The sequence below is a fragment of the Merops nubicus genome, unplaced genomic scaffold (genome assembly GCF_000691845.1).
Source record: "Merops nubicus isolate BGI_N331 unplaced genomic scaffold, ASM69184v1 scaffold4563, whole genome shotgun sequence".
NCBI classification, from domain to species: domain Eukaryota; kingdom Metazoa; phylum Chordata; class Aves; order Coraciiformes; family Meropidae; genus Merops; species Merops nubicus.
This window is the reverse complement of record NW_008599420.1, coordinates 580-9,120: the sequence shown is the minus strand read 5'-3', so window position 1 is coordinate 9,120 and position 8,541 is coordinate 580.

Below are 8,541 nucleotides of genomic sequence, written 5' to 3'. Positions count from 1 at the left end.
ACAGCGCTGTTTAAAACCATCTTCCTACACGCCAACAACAGCTTAAACGAGCACATTTTAGATTTGTAGGTCACTATTTTCTAGTTGGAAAATGTGTTTAGAAATGGAGCAATTAAAGTGGATTTCTCAGCCTGAACTGTATCCCCTCCTCCTGCATGTGAGCCCATCACACCTCAGTTACACAACAGGTCAGAAAGTTCCTGGTCTTTCTCTTTTAGCCTCAAAACTGTGCCAGGATAACAACACCCTGAGCTTCAGTGCTACAAACCAAATGAACCAACCAACAGCAGGCTTTGATATGCCATTATTTAACAGTGAATCCAACGGGCACTGAAAATGCCCAGTGCAGGTGTACACGTTCACAAACAGCAAATCTCAGAGGAATGCATAAAACTAATGCGCCGTGATTTTTTTTTCCGCCTTCCTTGGGAGACCTTTCCCTCCTTTTGCTCATGGGCTGCCATGATCCCATGCAGCAGCTCACCCAAGGTTGTCCCCTGGCCTGTTCCCTGCCCAGACTGGAGGTCCCCTCCAGTGCAGCCTACCCCAGCACTGACAGAACGCTTCACGGGCGGCTCATCGGTTTCAAACTTGGATCGTCTGTTGCTTTTTTCACCCCAGTGCAGGAAGAACGTGAGCTGGAAATGCTTCTCCTCCCAAAATTCAGCCTGTGTCACAACAGCTTTCAACAGGTTTCAAACCTGTTCTGTGGCACCTGGCTGCTCCAGGTCCCTCGGTGGGAGGGAAACAGGAGGACTGCAAGGAGCCTAAGGGGAGGGAAGGCAGAGGAGGAGATGGTGGCTACCGAAAGCTCTTGGTTTGGGCAGGGGTTTAGACTCTGCTGGAGCTGAAACCTTCCCCAATCCAGGTCAGAGCCCTCCGAAATCCAAGCCACCTCTATAAACCAGCGAGATTCCCAAAATGCACAACTCAATCAAAATTTGCAAATTAGGAATTACTATCCTAAACCAAACAGCTTGGCAGGCCTCAGAAACTCTGAAGTTTGTCTTTCCCACTGAAGCCTGCTGCTGCCAGCAGGCAACAGACAACAAAGGAAAACTTGTGGATCATGTAAAAAGGGAAATGGGATGAAAAATGCCCCACTTTTGCCTGCTGAGGTGACACAGGCTGCTGAGAGAAGCCCAGGGAAAACCAGACTGACTGGCTGTACCTGGCAGAGAGGAAGGGACTTTTTATCATAAAGTTCTCTTTTAACTTATTTTGACTCCCTTGAAGTCTCCTCGATCCTCTGGCACTGTTTTAGTTTAGCTGAGTTCATTTTCTGCTTATCTTCTACTATTTTTCATTCTTTCCTCTGAAAGGAAAGAATCTATTTCCCACCATAGACAGCTGTCCAGAATTTTTGTTATTAGTGTTTATTTTTACATCACAGCTGAAAAGGAATAAAATCTACTTTCATTACATTGTTTCTTTTAAAAAGTACGAACATCCAAATTATTCCAGCCATTAGATGATGCTTTTTTCCTCCAAAACAGTTGAAGAATAAAAAAATTCCTTTTAGTTTTTGCTGTATTTAGTAGGGTTTTTTGAAAGAAGGAAGCAGATAGTGAGATTTTCCCCTCCAAAATGAATAGCTATAGTGTGAACACGCAGATGGTGTGGAATCCCAGGCATTTGGTGTGAAATAGAAAAAAAAAAAACATACTAAATGAACAACTATTTACCTAATGTATTAACAATTTAGCCACATCAGGAAGAGACAGAATAGTAAAATACTGAAGCACAGGTATTTTGCTGTTCTGCTGTTGCACAAAGTACCTGTCTGGCTACTGACCTTTAATACGTACACTCTGTGGGTTTAGGGGCTTTTAAAGCAATTACATAAAATCCAAACCAGGTTAATTTATTAAAAATATTCATTTCCTTACTTCTTTACTCTGTTGCTAAAACTTGCATTCACAGCAGTGTGGAAGCTGAGAAATAGCTTTGTTCAATACTGCAGAATCTCAGCTTTAAATTGTAAAATATTTATTCAGTCTGCATGATCTAAGCAAATGAAAAAGAAAAGAAGTGAGAGAAGAGCAACAGGAGAATACCCAAGCAGTGCATGGCTGCTGCCTAACTGGCACAGAATTCTCCCTCGCTTCATCTCCATTAGGAACATTTCTGAACAATTTCCCCTAAACAATACATCCAAAGTCCACGCAATAAAAGCTGTGCCAGATCTCTACAGGCACACGTGACTGGAGTTACACATTGATTTCATGCTTTTCGTGATGCAGGAGTCGCCCTTATCTTATTAGTGAAGATTTTAAATTGAGCAGCATACCAGTATTTAAAGGATATTTACACCATATAGTATTGATCCAGCCAACAAGCTTGATAGCCTCACTTGAGTTAAATCAAACTATCATCAAAACAGTACAGCTGAGCTCAAGTTCTGAACCAAAACCACCTTGAAGCTCCTTGCTTTCGGATGCTAAGGATCAGAAGACAGTGCTGAAGGCAGGCATAAGTGCCCCACAAGCTCCCTCCAGCTCTGCTCCTGCTTATCGCTGCCTCCAGCAGGTCCAGTCCTCCCCACCTTGGGTCATATCTCACCCACTGGTAGCACTCCTTCAAGACTCGCCTCCCTGCACAACAGGCATGTTTGTGCCTCCTCCTCCTCCTCCTCACAGGCTGCCAGGCCTCTCGGCAGGTTTTCAGGCCTCTCAGGAGAGGAGAGACAGCACAGCTTTTCCAGAGAGCTCCTAAAATGTAGATGCAGGCAATCTTCATGACGTTACTACAAGGAGGAGACCAGGGGGAGGCTGAGTGAGGTGCCAAGAGCTGTCCTTAATTCACGATAGCCCTGGTGTGCTTTAGTCACAGAAGCCATCGTCCCCAGTCTTGTTCCTCCAACACCTGAAGAAACAGAGCTAAAATCTCACCCTGCACAAGGTGCAGCCTCTTTCCTTCCCGTTCCCAGCTGGCCTTATCAGGTATTTGCAAAGCCCTGCTCCTGCCCTCCCCGTGGCCCTCCAGGGAGCACTGACCCGGCCTCCCTCTGCCACTGGGCGGGCACAGCAGACCGTGAGAGCTGCCCAGCTCCTCAGCCAGGGGCCAGCCAGGCCTGGTGGAGCAGGAACATTCCCGGTCTACAGCAGCCTCACTCCCATTCCTCCAGCTTCCAAAGATGCTCATGGAAAACCTGAGCTCTGGAAGGACCAAAGATACGCGAGAGTTAGGGTCACAGCTATAAATGACTCTGAAACAGCACAGGAGTCATTTCTTGGAAACACTGAAACATCTAATTCAGACATTTTCAATAGAGAAGTACTCAATTTTCCCTTTTAAAGTGGCATTTTTTCATTGAGGTAGAAAACTGACATGCATTTGATAACCTAAAAATAAGAGAAGCAACCACTGTTTGTGGAAGGAAGGGCCAGAGCACAGCAGCTCACAAAACGCCTTATCGTTGGCCCAAAATTTAGCCTCCAGCTTGAAAAAGCAGACCAAAAGTTAATTTGTCTGTTCCTCTGCATCTTGCCATGAGACCTGGAGGAGAGGCAATGCCCGAGGTACAGCCACCTCCATCCCCATCCCCTGAGCCCATGGCTGTTGAGCGGGGAGAGTCTCAATGACCACTCCTACAGCCTTTCCAGAGCTCCAAGCAGACACCCAACACCCCACGTGTTCTCCCTCCAACGGGCAGCACTGCAAGACAGAGGCACAACAGGGTACATTTCTGCATTTGCTTCAAACAAAAATGATTCCAGCTCTCATTCCTTTATAGTTGTTGTCTATTGCTCAGTGGTGAACACACAGGAGTTCCTGCACTGGTTAACAAACCATCGAGAACCCAAGTGTCAGAGTGAAGCCACCTTCAAGCTCAAGCAGCAAGGCACCAACAGGCATTTACTGGCTGGTGAAGAGGGATTTTAATGCCCCCTCTCTTCTTCTCAGGTCTGAACAGAGAATAGCAGGTGGGCATCCTACGAAAATTCAGCAAGTTAGAGAAGGGAAAAAACCCAGCTGGTGCACAGAGTACCTGGGGTTATGCCTATGACATCAAGAAGCAGAAATCCAGGACATACTAGGCCAGAAAGACACGTCTGGCCAGAAAGGCACGTCAAGCTTGCCTCCCTTCAAAGACCCAAAGGTAAACCCAGGGTGGCCACTCATGGAAGCCAACTCCCACAGCCGCCACAGCAATTCCTGCAGGAGCAGGAAAGGAATGGGCAGGGACTGGAATTAGTAGCAGTGCCTATGTGAGACAAAAAGAACTCTGTATATAGGAGCAGGATGTCTTTAACATAGGCATCATTGGAAAGATGACATTAATCACACAAACTCCTTGTTTGTGAGGAAGAACATTTCTAAAAATATGATTTAAGCAAAGAGTTGGCAGAGGATCTATCGTACCTTTTCTTTTGCTTTTCAGAATTGACCTCATCACCCAGAGACAGCCACATGTGCACCTGACTCCTGGAACAGGCTCACATGCACAGTCAGCAGTTATAGACTTTCTGGGAAGAACCCTAAAAAACACTTTTCATAGATCCCACAAAATGGTGTTCAAAGGTCCAGCTGAATAGCAGAGTATGGATCATGCCCTGAGCAGTACTCTGATCTGCATGGCTTCCAGAAGGGGAGAGCCTGAGTAACAGGGCACGTGTAAGATCATTCTGGTAGTCCAGGGATCACAGTTTTAAGGATTCAGTGCCAGGAACTGGATCCAGACAACCTGCCTGTGGGCCCATCCTCTGTGAACGACCCAGTGATGAGGACACCCACAGCACCCATGGCAGTGGATTGAAAAAACAGATTTGCCACTGCCTGTGGCAAGGGGGTTGGAGCTAGATAATCTTGAAGGTCCCTTCCAACCCAAACCATTCTATAAAAAACATTCACCTGCACAAGGTGAGAAAGTATTCCCTTTTGTTTTCTCTAGAGTTAGTGCCTAACAAGTTCATGGGATGTACCCCAACTCTTCTTGTAGCAACCCTTCCTTACGGCCTTCATGGCTTCATGCATTTCTGTTGCTCCCCCTGCAGCCATCTCTTCCCACAATGAGAAATTTATCTGCTTGGGATCTTCTAAAAAGGACCCATGTCATTACCATTATCTACTCCCACACTAATAATTCACAATAAGACAAATAAAGAAAGAAAGAACACATGCAGGGTTTTTTTCTTCCCACATGAAATGCTGCCTCAAACAAGAATCATTTCTTTGTCATTTTCCCTCCTTCCCTCTTCTGTCCTAATCTGCTGCCCTTCCTGTCTGTCAGAGGTAGGTGCCTAGAGGCCAAGTTCCCTGTCTTTTCCAAGCCAGCACGCAGCTGCAGCACAGAGTGGGGAAAACCAGGAATTCTTCAAACCATATACAGCACATTCAGCACAGCACTGAGAACGTCTTTTGCAGGTCTGTGTCTGTTGTGGGGGCAGGAGGCTGTTGGTGGGGTCGGTACTCAGAAGAGCTGAGAGTTCATTCCCCAACAGCAGGCAGCTGTCAGCAGCTGCAGGCACTGCAGCCAGAGTTTCCACCCAAGCCCCTGATCAGCGAGCGGGACCAAGCCTCCTGCTAAGTGGCAGCAGTGCTTGCCAGCTCTTCTCTTCCAAGCCCATTTTTAGATCCCCTGTGCTCAATGGGATTCTTCTGATCTTTTCCAGGGCTTCCAGCCGTGCCTACCAGTATGAATTTCTCTCCCTGGACTGTGAGCAGCACAGGTCAGGAGGCAGCAGGCCCTGTATGATGCAGGCACCACCTCTGCACTCGGAACTGCACAAGCAGAGCCACGCACTCTCACAACAGTAACACCCACATGGCAACAGGATCAAGGTGTTGCAACAGGCATACAAGACTACAGCAACACCCGTTTTTGGGGAAACAAATCCTTTTCTCCTCTCTTCTCTCTCACACAATCACAGAATCATTCAGGTTGGAAGAGACCTTTAAGATCACCGAGTCCAACTGCGGACCCAGCACTGCCAGGTCCCTTCTAGCCCGCGTCCCTCAGCACCACATCTGCACAGCCTCGAACCCCTCCAGGGATGGGAGCTCCACCACTGCCCTGGGCAGCCTGGCACAGGCCTGGACAACCCTTTTCGGGAAGAAGCTGCTGCTCATGTCCAACCTAAACCTCCCCTGGTGCAGCTGAGGCTGTCTCCTCTTGTCCTATCATTTGTTTGTCACCCCACTCTTTGACTCAGTTGCCGCAGCAATCCTTCACAATGTGTTTCTCTGCTGCACCCACATGTGTCAGTGAGTAGAATTTAGTCTCTTTTCTAAAAAGTCAGTTTTTAAAATTTTTTTTTAACATCACAAAGCAGCAGCCAGGCAGAAAAAATGTCCTTCCCAGCAGGACGTGAAGTTAGCTTTGCAAAACTGACTTTCTCCTGCAGCTTCCCTGGAAACATGCAACAGAGAGAAAAACAGGAACAACTCTCTTGTGAAGACACAGAACCATCTGCACAAGTACCTTCTTCTGTTCAGAACTCTACACCTAGGAGAAGGGTGGCAAGCACAACTATGTTGTTCCAAAGTGGAGGAACCCATCTACAGAGATCTGAAATGACCCGATTGAAGTTGTTTGCTTGTGAGCCTGAATAAGGTTTATTTTTGGTTTGTAACCCAGTAACCCTTATTTCCCTGACACACAACTCTGTGTGACCACCCCGTCACAGAGACTGGATGATAGGCAGAAGAATTTTAAGCAAAGGAGTACCCTGACAAAAGCACCCCTTCATAGAATAGAATCATAGAATCCTTTAGGTTGGAAGAGACCTTTAAGATCATCAAGTCCAACCGTTGAGCCATTAGGGCTCTAAAGTCCTCTGCTAAAACAGATCAGAATCTGTCAGGGTTGGAAGGGACCACAAGGATCACCCAGTTCCAACCCCTCTGCCATGAGCAGGGACACCTCCCACTAGATCAGGCTGCCCAGAGCCTCATCCAGCCTGGCCTTAAAGACCCCCAGGGATGGGGCCTCAACCCCCTCCCTGGGCAACCCATTCCAGGGTCTCACCACTCTCCTGGGGAAGAACTTCTTCCTCACATCCAGCCTGCATCTGCCCACTTCCAGCTTTGCCCCATTCCCCCTAGTCCTGTCGTTACCCGACAGCCTAAAAAGTCCCTCCCCAGCTTTCTTGTAGGCCCCCCTAAGATACTGGAAGGCCACAATAAGGTCACCTTGGAGCCTTCTCTTCTCCAGACTGAAGAGCCCCAATTCTCTCAGTCTGTCCTCACAGCAGAGCTGCTCCAGCCCTCGGATCATTCTCGTGGCCCTTCTCTGGACACGCTCCAGCAGGTCCACGGCCCTCTTGTAATGGGGGCTCCAGAGCTGGATGCAGTGCTCCAGGTGGGGTCTCACCAGAGCCGAGCAGAGGGGGAGAATCACCTCCCTCCACCTGCTGGCCACACACATCAGCATTGCTTCTACAACAGGAGAATGGGACAAGGCTGCCAGCACTAGCTACTGTCACAACACCAGCAAGGGTCTGTGGGGTGACCTCAGGAAAGGAAAAAAATAATTATTAATGGTAAGAATGCACACTCACCTTATAAAATTATAACCAGCTATAGAGCAGACAGTCTGCAAATTGTCAGTAAGCAGCACTACTGTGTGAGCAGCACTCCCCTGGGACCACCGGGAGTGCTTTGGAAAGTGGCATTTGTGAAGTGCCTGCATCAGGGAGGTTCTGAGCTCAGCTTCCCTGAAATCAGCTCCCCCATTTCCTGACCTTCAAAGGTGAAAGAGGAACTCCAGTTGTTTACATAAACTTTACCGGAGGGAAGCGGCTTTGTAGGGCTGTCTCGGGGTGGAACCAGAAAGGTGGTGTCTGTGTGGGGACTTCAGGTGTGGAGACTGCACTGCTGTCTGTAAACTCATCACCGTGCACATTCTATTTGCAAGCATAATGACGGGTGCACCTTTCTACTAACACATGTTTAGCATTCTGACCAAACCACGGAAAAGAAACAGCAGAGCTCTGCCTTTGAGGATAAAGACAAACAACAAAACTTGGCGCCTGATGAGGGAAGGAGCTGAGAGAGTCCTGTTCAGCTGCACTGCCAGAAACCTGTACTAGAGATGCACACAAGAGGCAAACTGTGCGAGGCAGCAGCTCGGGGCACGCTCAAGTCCAAACTACCCGTCAGCAAAATGGTTTCTCAGTTATGAGGCATCACTGACTTATCTCCCTGCTCGAGAGCCCAGTCTTCCGTGGGGGTTACTCCAAGGATATGGGTCATCACGCTTAACAAATGAGAATAACCATGGCAACTTTCTCTGACCCCAGCAAACCACTGGAGAGCAAAAGGGGCTCCCCTCCAGGACCCTGCCTGTCCAGCTGTCAACCTTCCACGCTCAGACAAGCCACTGCCTCTCCTCCACGTGTACACTGGGATAGCAACACACAAGGAAGAGAAGCAGACCCAGGCGCTCTCTCACAGAGGCACTACTGACTGAAAAGGCAGAGCTCAGTCCCTACAAGCCCCAAGAGACCAGGCAGTTGAGCAAAGCAGCTGAAGCTGGAGTCAAAGCTGCCGCCCAAGCTCCCCACTTACCCAGCACCAGGGAACGCAGGTGGGGAAAAG